Here is an 11,767-nt window from a genome sequence, read left to right on the forward strand (position 1 = left end):
TTAAGTTCTTTGACATCCAAATTTCAAAATTCTTAAAATAAAAATATGATTTAAATAATATGCACGGAGATATAATTCCTCCCCTTCTTTGTTTTTTAAGAAGTTATAGTTTAATACCTTGCCTTTGAGAATTATTAAATTGTTGACAAAATATCTCAAATACTTGACTGCTATAGTCAGTTTTAATATAACATGGGCAGTGAATAATTACACTTTCAGTTGGTTCTCTTGAAGAGCTGTTGTAACTAGAAAGCTTGAAAAGTTATTAATAGTCACATTTGCATAATTTATTTATTTATTAATCAGAAATAAGAGCATTCATTTGCAGCAATTGATTAAGTATAGGTCCTCAAGAATTAACACCATTATGTGGAAACAGGTAGAATCTGAGGACACCAAGAATAATTTTTTTTTAATTTGACATGTACATTTAAAAATTTTATCAACCTATCTTGAGGATAATGATTATCTAAAGTTCCTATAAATCCTATTTGAGCAAGCAACCAATCCGTACTGTTCTGCTTCAGCCAAGTATCTTGTTCTGCACTGTAAGGCTGAACAATGATATCTGGCTCTTTGCCAAAATAAGTTAGTGCCTGTTTCCTCTTCCAACTATGATCATCTGAGCTACTGCTTCATAATATGACAGGATATTATGTTTAGGAGAAATCCTCAAATGTATCCACATTAGAGGAGCCTTTTGCCACAACAATCCTGTAGGCATATGAATAGTATTAAAAATTAACAGATGTAAAGGCAAAGAATAATCTGTATAAGTGACAAATTGTTCTTCAATGGCTCTTTCCACTTGTTGTAAGGCCAGCAATCCTTCTGAGGTTAAAGATCTAGGGGAGGTAGGATCAGAACTCCCTTTAAGAATATCAAATAAAGGTTTCAATTCCCCTGTAGTAAGCTTTAAATAGGGGTGAAGCCAATTAATATCACCTAACAATTTTTGAAAATCATTTAAAGTTTTTAAGTTGTCCCCGCAAATAACTATCTTCTGGGGGAAAACAGCTTGATTTGTAAGTCTAAAACCCAAATAATTATAAGGATCATGAGTTTGTATCTTCTCAGAAGCTATCTGTAGTCCTTAATCAGCTAAGGCCTTTTGTAAGTCTCTATAACACAAAAGCAAATCCTGGGGGTCTTGTCCAGGCAACCCAGGACAAATTCTTAACTGTCTAAAAACAGTCTTCTTAAAAGAAGAGCATTTTTTCTTATGAGTTGTAGATGCATAAACAATTGCAAATTTGAGAATTTATAGTATCTGAGGGATGAACAATTTTAAGCAATTATAAGTTCTGAGATATATATTGAAAAATATACAGATTAAATCTTGATTATTCAACATTTTAAAACACTATCTACAGCACACAATTTAATTATCTGTGCTGAAGCAGGAGGAAACTCAAAAGAATAAGCACGTGATCCAAATCACATATACTTTTCTCCCATAGAAGGGCTGTTTTTGTTGTTGTTGTTGTTTTTGTTTGTTTGTTTGTTTGTTTTTGAGACAGGGTTTCTCTGTGTAGCCCTGGCTGTCCTGGAACTCACTTTGTAGACCAGGCTGGCCTCGAACTCAGAAATCCGCCTGCCTCTGCCTCCCGAGTGCTGGGATTAAAGGCGTGCGCCACCACGCCCGGCTAGAAGGGCTGTTTTTAAACACAGTAAATGGGATGCATGCATGAATTTATAGAAGGTACAAAAGCATGCATAAAAACAATTTTCAACTTATCTTTAGGATAGTAATTATCAATTTTATTTAAAATGATGGTATGCAATAGGCCAAATATCAATATTCTGCAATAACCAAATTAATTGCCATTTGGAACAAGGAACAGATACTTTGTCAGGTTTATAAGACACAATTATTGTTATAGGTTTTCTAAAATATACTAATTTATCTTACAATTCTTTACTAGCACCACAGCAGTCTTAATAGGATGTTAAACCTTTGTTTTGAGGCAAAGAAAGATGACTTTACATTAATTTTTTCTCTTGCCAAAGAATTGCTGTGGGCACATTTAATAACCCTAACTAAAATAAGCAGCTAATATTTAATTACCATTGATTATGATTGATAACAATTATAAAAGCTTTCTTTATTTTCTGTAAAGCCTTTTGTTTTTTGCCAGTTAATTTGTGTCTCTCAAGAGAACACCCAACAAAGGTTTAAGTCACTTTAAGACCTTAAGGTAAGGTCTTAGCCAATTAACATCTCCTGGAAGCGTTTGAAAATAAAATTTTGAAGCAAATCAATTTTTTGTTCTTAGATTTTCTGTACCACAATTTTATAGTATAACTAAAATCCTAAATATTAAAAAGATATTGCCTCTGAATCTTTTCTGGAGCAACAGCTACTCCCCAGAACTTTAAAGCTCATTGTGTGACAGCAAAGATTTGAAGTAAACTTCCCTTGAGAGGCATTAGCTAATAAAATACTTTCTACCTAGGAAACAATATACACTGAAAGATTCAAAATCTTAGCTTCTTGTATAGAAGCAGAGACAATAAAATTTTTTCTTACATAATGTAGAGCTATATTAGCCATACCTAGAGGCAAAATTTTCCAGTGATCACCAGTTCACTAGAAGCAAAGCCTTTACCATGCAAAGGAAAAAAACGAACCTTTAAACCTATAATAACTTTACATGGAGTAGGCAAGTCAATTGTAATGTCTTAGTAAATTCTACAGCCTGATTGACCTTTTATAAACTTTGAATTTAAACTTTATTAGAACAACATCTGGATAGATCTGCAACAGTGTTCTTTTAGCTAAAAGAAAATTCCCCTGGAGGCAAGGAGAGGTAAGTTTCAAGTGCTTCCTTAGGCACCGTTTGCAAAACAAAAGAAAGTCACACAAGCTTTGCTGAGGCTGCTCTGAGCTTTGTATGACTGTATGATCACAGAGAGCTATATTAGTGCTCTCATAAGGTGATTACTCTTGTAATCACCTTAATTAACAATATATGGGTGAGTAGAAAATCTTAAATTTGTGATCAAACTGCAAGCTGCAGTCAATGGAACACTGGCAGTTTTAATTGTGTAGAATCTGAATGTATTGTCACAACGTGTACAACAGTCTTATATAATACAGAAAACAAAGGGGTAGGATGTCACAGCAGGCAAAGTACATTGAAGTTACCTGACACAAAACAAAGGAATGACTTCAAAAGGACTTACAGGAACCAGGTAAATGTTTACAGTAAAGATAAAGCAGTCCTGCGTAGGGTCAGCTTAATGACAGGTAAAGCTTTCACACCCTAGTCACAATTTGTGCTACTCCTTTGAGTCTGTGAAAGCTAGCACTAGGCGGTTCTACTCTAGCAGACCTTCTCATGAATAACGCAATACCACAACCTTGGGAAAGCAAAATCCAATTTTAAAACAATTTATCATCTTTTTTTTTTTGTTTTTTGTTTTTTGTTTTTTTTTTTTTTTTGGTTTTTGGTTTTTCGAGACAGGGTTTCTCTGTATAGCCCTGGCTGTCCTGGAACTCACTTTGTAGACCAGGCTGGCCTCGAACTCAGAAATCCACCTGCCGGGCTGGTGAAATGGCTCAGTGGGTAAGAGTACCCGACTGCTCTTCCAAAGGTCTGGAGTTCAAATCCCAGCAACCACATGGTGGCTCATGACCATCCATAACATGATCTGACACCCTCTTCTGGTGTGTCTGAAGACAGTTACAGTGTACTTACATATAATAAATAAATAAATCTAAAAAAGAAAGAAAGAAAGAAATCCGCCTGCCTCTGTCTCCCGAGTGCTGGGATTAAAGGCATGCGCCACCATGCCCGGCTGCAATTTATCATCTTTAAAATCAATATTAGAAGCATCACTATCATGTTACGAAGCTTGGCTGACAATTTATACCTATGAATGCATGACAGTGAAAATTTTAATGCTTCATTAAAGAGACATTGTTTTAAATCTTATCTTTAAGTCTACCTTTAGGATAAGAATCACTTTAAATATTTTCTCAACTAGAAGTATCCTTAGAGGCCCAGCCTCTTGGCCTGCCTTATGCCAGGTGTTGGAAAGACTCCAAACCTGAGTTACCAATTTAAAGCCAACTTTCTAGTAACCAGTGCTACACCTTTTTGATCATACCCAATAACTTATGAGCTAATACTCTATGATGAAGACACGCAGAGCATATTACACCTCTAAGACCAGTAAAAAACCAAATGAAGTGGCTACAGGAGTCTAATAAATTTAGACCAATCAAAGAATTTCAAATTTTCTAGCTATAATTATAAGATAAAAAGCACTTTGTCATTTGCTAAACACATTAATCACGATTGCAGAGAACTCTCTAGGAAAAAAAAAAATCAGCTTTTTTGCCCCAAAACTAAGAAGCTGCAGACTCCCTTTCTTTGAAAGCAGTTTTTTCAGCAGTGGCTCCCCTGCTGTGCTTGATTATTGGCTAAAGTTGGGCCACTATCGGGCTTTGCTGAACCAGCAGATAAAGTCTTAGCCATTTTTATTTTCCAACATGAAACACAGAACATTCAGTCATTCAGACAACTAGACAAAACACACATGGATTGACACGTAAACGGATTTGGTGCACCAGACATTAGACAACACAAAGAGGGCAGAGAACTTCTGCTGCAGGGGCCAGAGAGAAAAAAGCAGGGTGTCCCTCCGATTTTCTCTCTGTTTCTGGGAGAATTTCAAAATCCATTTTCCTCTATTTTATTTTACTCCATCATTTTAAGCCCTATTCCTCTAGCAGGATGCAGTTCTCGACTGCAGACAACCGCCTGTTTCATTATTTTAAACCCTATTCCTCTCTCCTGAAGCAGCTTTTAAAAGCTGTGGACAACCACCTGATTGAGTTTCTAGTTCTGATAATTCGCTGCTAAACCTAAGTGGAAACCAGCGTCCGGTTACCACTGTTCCAAACTTAGCCTGTATCCTTTCGCACCTCCAGCAACACTTTCATACATACCTGTTGCTCACCGTGCCGGATACGATCCGGTCCTCTGATTCTTTCCTTCCTGTGGAGCTCCACACCAAGCAGCGTTCCCTCAGATTCTCCTGCGGTTCCTCGGGTCCCTGGCCTGGGCGCCAAACTGTAGCAAGATGGCCTGCGGCTTACAAGAACGGGGTACTTCTGGGAGGCAGGAGGAGGCTGAAAAGAGAGAAACTAGAAGGTCGAGAGAAATAATGGAGCCAAGATGTTTCCTGTTCAAGGTTCTCTAGTTTATTAAGAGACTGTGCTTATAAGGGGTAAGGCCCATCCCCCTGCCAGTCCACTCTTGGTGCCTGGAGCCATTCTGCCAGCACTCAGTCGGTTGCCAGGCTTCTGGATGTTTTGTTGCCAAGTTGTTAGCAGTAAGTCGCCAATTTCACAGGTAGTCAGCTATCTCAGGAACATCTTGGGAAGCCGGGTTCAGCCTCTCAGCAGGTAGCAGAAGAGCAGGGCAGTTGTTACTTCAAAATGGAGCCAGCCAAAAGAAGCCAGCCAAGTTGGAAAGCTGCACCACAGGTGGCCTCACCTCAGTGGTGGTGTGGTCTGTACTAGCCCGCTTCAGGCTGGGGGAGCCTACACTGTCTAATCTTAGCTATCCTGGAACTCTGTAGATTGATTTTGAATTCAGAGTTCTGCATGCCCAAGTGCTGGGACTAAAGGCGAGTACCACTATGCCTGGACCTAAGCTTTTCTTTTTTTTTTTTTTTTTTGTTTTTCGAGACAGGGTTTCTCTGTGTAGCCCTGGCTGTCCTGGCACTCACTTTGTAGACCAGGCTGGCCTCGAACTCAGAAATCCGCCTGCCTCTGCCTCCCGAGTGCTGGGATTAAAGGCGTGCGCCACCACGCCTGGCCTAAGCTTTTCTTTAATTCTTTTTCACAAGATCTTTTTTTGTTTAATTCTTTTTTTATATATAGTCTAGACTTTATTCCCCTCCTGGTCCACCGTCTGACTGTTCCACATCCCATACCTCCTCCCCCTGGCCCCTATCTCTAAGAGGATGTCCCCACACCCTGGGGTCCCAAGTTTCTTGAGGGCTAGGTGCATCTTCTCTGAGTCCAGACCCAGCAGTCCTCTACTTTACATGTGTTGGGGGCCTCATATCATCTGGTTTATGCTGCCTGGTTGGTGACTCAGTGTCTGGGAGATCTTAGAGGTCCAGGTTAGTTGAGATTGCTGGTCTTCCTATAGGGTTGCCCTCCTCCTCAGCTTTTTCCAGCTTTTCCCTAATTCAACCACAGGAGTCACCAGCTTCCATCTACTGGCTGGGTATAAATATCTGCATATGACTCTTTCAGCTGCTTGTTGGGCCTTTCAGAGGGCAGTCATGATAGATCCCTGTTTGTAAGCACACCATAGCATCAGTAATAGTGTCAGGCCTTGGGGCCTCCCCCTGAGCTGGATCCCAATTTGGGCCTGTCACTAGACCTCCTTTTCCTCAGGCTCTTTTCCATTTTTGTTCCTACAGTTCTTTCAGACAGGAACAATTCTGGGTCAGAGTTTTGACTGTGGGATGGCAACCCCATCCCTCCACTTGGTGCCCTGTCTTTCTACTGGAGGTGGACTCTCCAAGTTCCCTCTCCACACTGAAGGGCATTTCATTTAAGGTCCCTCACATTGAGTCCTGAGAGTCTTTCACCTCTCAGGTCTGGTACATTCTAGAGGATCCCCACTACCACCTCCTACCTCCTAAAGAATCCTATTTCGATTCTTTCTGCTGGCCTTCAGGGCTTCAGTCCTCACCCCCAACCCTGCAATACCTAATCATGTTCCCCCCTTCCCCTCCCAGTTGCCTTTCCCACTGTGATGGTTTGTATATCCTTGTACCAGGGAGTGGCACCATCTGAAGGTGTGGCCTTGTTGGAATAGGTGTGACCTGGTTGGAATGGGTGTGTCACTGTGGGTGTGGGTATAAGATGCTCACCCTAGTTGCCTGGAAGTCAGTCTTCCACTAGCAGCCTTTGGATGAAGACGTAGAACTCTCAGCTCTACCTGTGCTACGCCTGCCTGGATATTGCCATGCACCCACCTTGATGATAATGGACTGAACCTCTAAATCTGTAAGCCAGCCCCAATTAAATGTTGTTTTATTAAGACTTGCCTTGGTCATGGTATCTGTTCACAGCAGTAAAACCCTAACTAATACACCCACCCAAGTCCCTTCCTCCCTTCCTCCCCTCTCCTGTGATTGCTTTCTTCTCCTTCCCAAATGGGATTGAGGCATCCTCACTTGGGTCCTTCAGTTTGTTAACCTTCTTGAATTCTGTGGATTGTATCCTGGGAATTCTGTACTTTTTTGACTAATATCCACTTATTAGTGAGTACCTATCGTGCATGTCCTTTTGGATCTGAGTTACCTCACTCAGGATGATTTCTATCCATTTGACTGCACTCATGATGTTCTCATTCTTAATAGCTGAGTAGTACTCCATTGTGTAAATATACTACATTTTCTGTATCCATTCTTCTGTTGTGGGACATCTGGGTTGTTTCCAGCTTCTGGCTATCACAGATAAGGCTTCCATGAACATAGTGGAACATGTGCCCTGTGGTATGGTGGGACATCTTTTCGGTATATGCCCAGGAGTTTTCACAAGATCTTGTTAAGCTCGGTCACTATGGTCAAGGTCTGGATCAAAAGTACGTGTCATCCCACTTCAAGCTCTGGATCTAAAGCCTGTGTCTTTCAGCCTGGAGATATGGATCACAGATGTGCCCTGCATTTCTGGATTGTAGTTTCAGATATAGTCACGTTGACAACCTAGAATAGCCAACACAGTCTAGCCCTTGCCAATTTGACACACACTAATACCTCCTTATGTCCAAATAAAAACAGTAATAATGCCTAAGATGAAATAACTATCCTTTGTATAACCACAAATGCATAGTAAGTTTAGAATAGATGGTAACATCCCCTTTCAACATCACTTTCACAAGGTGAAAGCTTAGCTTGATGGGATCTTGCCCCAAGGTCACTATTCCCTTAATTCCACTTAATATCTGTAATCTGTTTATCTCCATGAGCATAGGATTTTGGCTCTATTCTACTTCCTGGCTCCCCTTTAATTCTTTTTTTTTAAAGACTTATTTATTTGTTTTATGCATGTGAGAACACTATTGCTCTCTTCAAATACACCGGAAGAGGGCATCAGGTCCCATTACAGATGGTAATAAGCCACCATGTGGTTGCTGGGAATTGAATTCAGGACCTCTGGAAGAGCAGTCAGTGCTCTTAACTGCTGAGCCATCTCTCCAGCCCCTCCCCTTTAATTCTTGAACCACACCTTTTGTAGTTTTCCTTTCTAAGCTTGCTATGTTTGATCAAAACACTCTTCATAAGACTGAAACACAGGACAACGTATATGTTAGGCTTTTTTGAGAATTCCTTTATTAATGCAATTCATCTAAATCTTTTCAACTAAGCCTCCAAAAGCCCTCAACAATCCTGTCTTCCATGCTTCTACTAGTATGGCCCATTAAGCCTTACTTAAAGCATTCTATTATTTTCTAGTCCAAAGTTCTAAAATCCACATTTTCCAAACAAAAGCATGGTCAGACTTGTCACAGCAATAACCCAGTTCCTGATACCAATTTCTGTCTTAGTCAGGGTTTCATTGCTGTGAAGAGATACTGTGACTAAGGCAACTCTTTTTTTTTTTTTTTAAGATTTATTTATTTATTTATTTATTATATGTAAGTACACTGTAGCTGTCCTCAGATACTCCAGAAGAGGGCATCAGATTTCATTACAGATGGTTGTGAGCCACCATGTGGTTGCTGGGATTTGAACTCGAGACCTTCGGAAGAGCAGTCGGCGCTCTTAACCACTGAGCCATCTCGCCAGCCCCCCCAAGGCAACTCTTATAAAAGAAAACATTTAATTGAGGCTGGCTTGCAGTTTCAGAGGTTTAGTCAATTATCATCATGGCAGGAAACATGACAGTTTGGAGGCAGACATAGTGCTAGAGGAGCCAAGAGTTCTATACCTTGATCCAAAAGCAGCCAGAAGGAGGTTCTCTTTCATACTGGGCAGAGCCTCAGCATAGGAGACTTCAAAACCCACCTACACAGTGGCACACTTCCTCTAACAAGATCATACCTACTCCAACAAGACCACACTTCTTAATAGTGCCACTCCCTATGGTCAAATATTCAAACACATGAATCTATGGTGGTCATATCTATTCAAACCACAACAGGGATGGATGGAACCAGAGACCATCACAGTAAATGAAATAAGCCAGACTCAGAAACACAAGTATTGCTTGCCCATGTGTGTAGAACCCATATCTATGTAACTACCTTTCTATATGTGACATGAAAATAGAATAGGAATTATTTGGGAAGAAGGTGACGAGTAGGGCGTTGGCTTAAAGAGAATGGGAAGAACATGAACAAAACACTCAGTATAGGTGTGTGAAATTTTATAATGAAACTCATCTGTATGTCATGAGTGTGTAAGCCTCTCAAGCAATGTTCAGTGTTAAGACATTTGCTTCTGGGAGACACCTTCATTATGGTTCTCGCACCTCTGCCTCCCAAATTCTGAGATTACGGGCATTTTGACTGAGGGTTTGATAGTTCCCATATGGTGGTCCCTGAGCTGAGACTGCTCATCACTTGCAACCAGTGTAGTCTCCTCCCAGAAAATTTCAGTCCACGACTGCCAAGTCTGACAATGAGGATGTAAGGGGTCTTTTCTGATGCTGAAGTCTTCTTCCCCAATTGGTTCTTGATCTGTCATTAAAGATGCTAAGGGCCAATGATCTGGGCGGAATAGGCGAGACTCCCAGTTTTTCCAAAGACAGAGCAGATGCAGAGGAAGAGAGATTTTGGGTGTGCCTCTGCAGGAGTAAAGGTGACCAGCCATGTGAGATCTCAGGAGAAGCAGCCATAGGCTGTTTCTCTAGGTGGGAGGATGGGCTGTTGAGCTGGGACTAAATGTAACTTAACAACTAAAGTTAATGGCAAATTTGGAGTGCTGCGCTAAGAATATTGGAGAGCTAGCCGTAGGAGATTAGTGGCGCCCAGCAATTGAACAGTAGCAATTTAAGATTAACTGGTGTGTGTGTGTGTGTGTGTGTGTGTGTGTGTGTGTGTGTATTTTTCACCCGCGGATCTAAGTAGATTCTCTGGGCAGGCCGTTGGGAGTGTGGCTCGCCAAGAGAATCTGGGCCAGTAGCGGGCAGAACGGCCCATTCCCTGCACACAACATGAGGAACCCACAACCATTGAGCCATCATCCAGTGCCATGGCTGCTGTGTTAAAACAATGTTTCCAAAGTCAGAGCTTCATTATTTAGCAGATTAACAGGCCTGGGCAGCATTAAGGCTGCCTACAAGCCTGGGGGCTTGCCCTGGAGCCCATCTGGGCACTAATCATTGGGCTCACTTAAGGAGATAGTCTTGCTACCTTTTACATAAGACCAATTAACTGGAAAATGGCTATAGATAGCCTCAGGGTGTGTGAGAAATAAAATGGCTCCAGGGAAAGTGAGAACAAACATTCACTATTTTCATAGCTATACTTTCTCCAGGAGGCTGGGGCTTCTGCGCGCGCATGTGTGTGTGTGTATACACTTGTGCATGTATGCATGTGTATGTATACATGTGCATGTGTATATGTATATGTGTGCATATGTGCATGTGTTCCATGCATGTAGGCCAGAGGTTGATGTCAGGTTCCTCTTCACTCATTCTCTAACTTATTTATTTATTTGAGACAAGGTCTTACTATGTAGCCCCAGCTGGCTTGAAGTCACAGAGATCCTACCTGTTTCTGCCTCTGGAATGTTTGGATTAAAGGTGTAGGCCACCATACCTGGCTACAATAATTTATTAATAAACTCCCATTTTTTGTTCAGTGGGTCCTATAGGCTTATAACAAGTCACATTTCAAACCAGCCACATCTCTTTTGTTTGTTTGTTTTTTGTTTGTTTGTTTGTTTTTTTGAGATAGGGTTTCTCTGTATAGCCCTGGCTGTCCTGGAACTCACTTTGTAGACCAGGCTGGCCTCGAACTCAGAAACCCACCTGCCTCTGCCTCCCGAGTGCTGGGATTAAAGGCTGGCACCACCACTGCCCGGCAACACTGTATTCTTATTACACAATGAATGTTCTCCTTGTACCTGCATGGGTCCACATTTGTCCCGCCTGTTCTTCTCATGCGGTCTGTGTGCCTACACGTGGATTTTTCTCCTTGGGATTATATGGACAGTGGGCTATGTTCTAGCCCATTCACCCACAAACACTGGGGGTGCTGCCCTTTTGTGTCCGGGAGGGTCCCCACAAAGGACCTGTGGACTCTTTTTCCCGGGCAAAGGTCACTGAAGGTCAGAGGGAAGGTTGAGTCAAAGGTCAACCAAGGAGATTTTGGTGGACATTCAAAATCACCAGGGCTGTGTGGGAGGTCAGCTTCAGGTCTGGACAGCTCAGTGACTCCTGAGAGTCTGTTTTCTTAGAAACTGGAAAGTTAGGGCAGGTGTGGAATGTGAGGTCCAGAAATTCCTTCCTTGCAGCTCCTGGCCTTGGTCAGAGTTATGTAGCAGCCCAGACTAGACTGGGGGGCTTCATTCTTACTAAAATGTTTTTGAACAGCAAAAGATTGAGAACCTATGATGTTAGGGGGAGAAAAAGAAATCTCCATTTAAAAAAAGTCGTAAACCCTCAAAGATTATCAGTTATCGGGACACTATCCTGAGTGCATGGCCTCAGGAGAAGCACAGTTTCCTGGTGACCTTAGCACAACTGACTCCATGATGAAAGTATCATTCAGGCCGTAAAACTCAG

The sequence above is a fragment of the Mus caroli genome, unplaced genomic scaffold (genome assembly GCF_978045245.1).
Source record: "Mus caroli unplaced genomic scaffold, Mus_caroli_1 scaffold_13, whole genome shotgun sequence".
In the NCBI taxonomy this organism is placed as follows: Eukaryota; Metazoa; Chordata; class Mammalia; order Rodentia; family Muridae; genus Mus; species Mus caroli.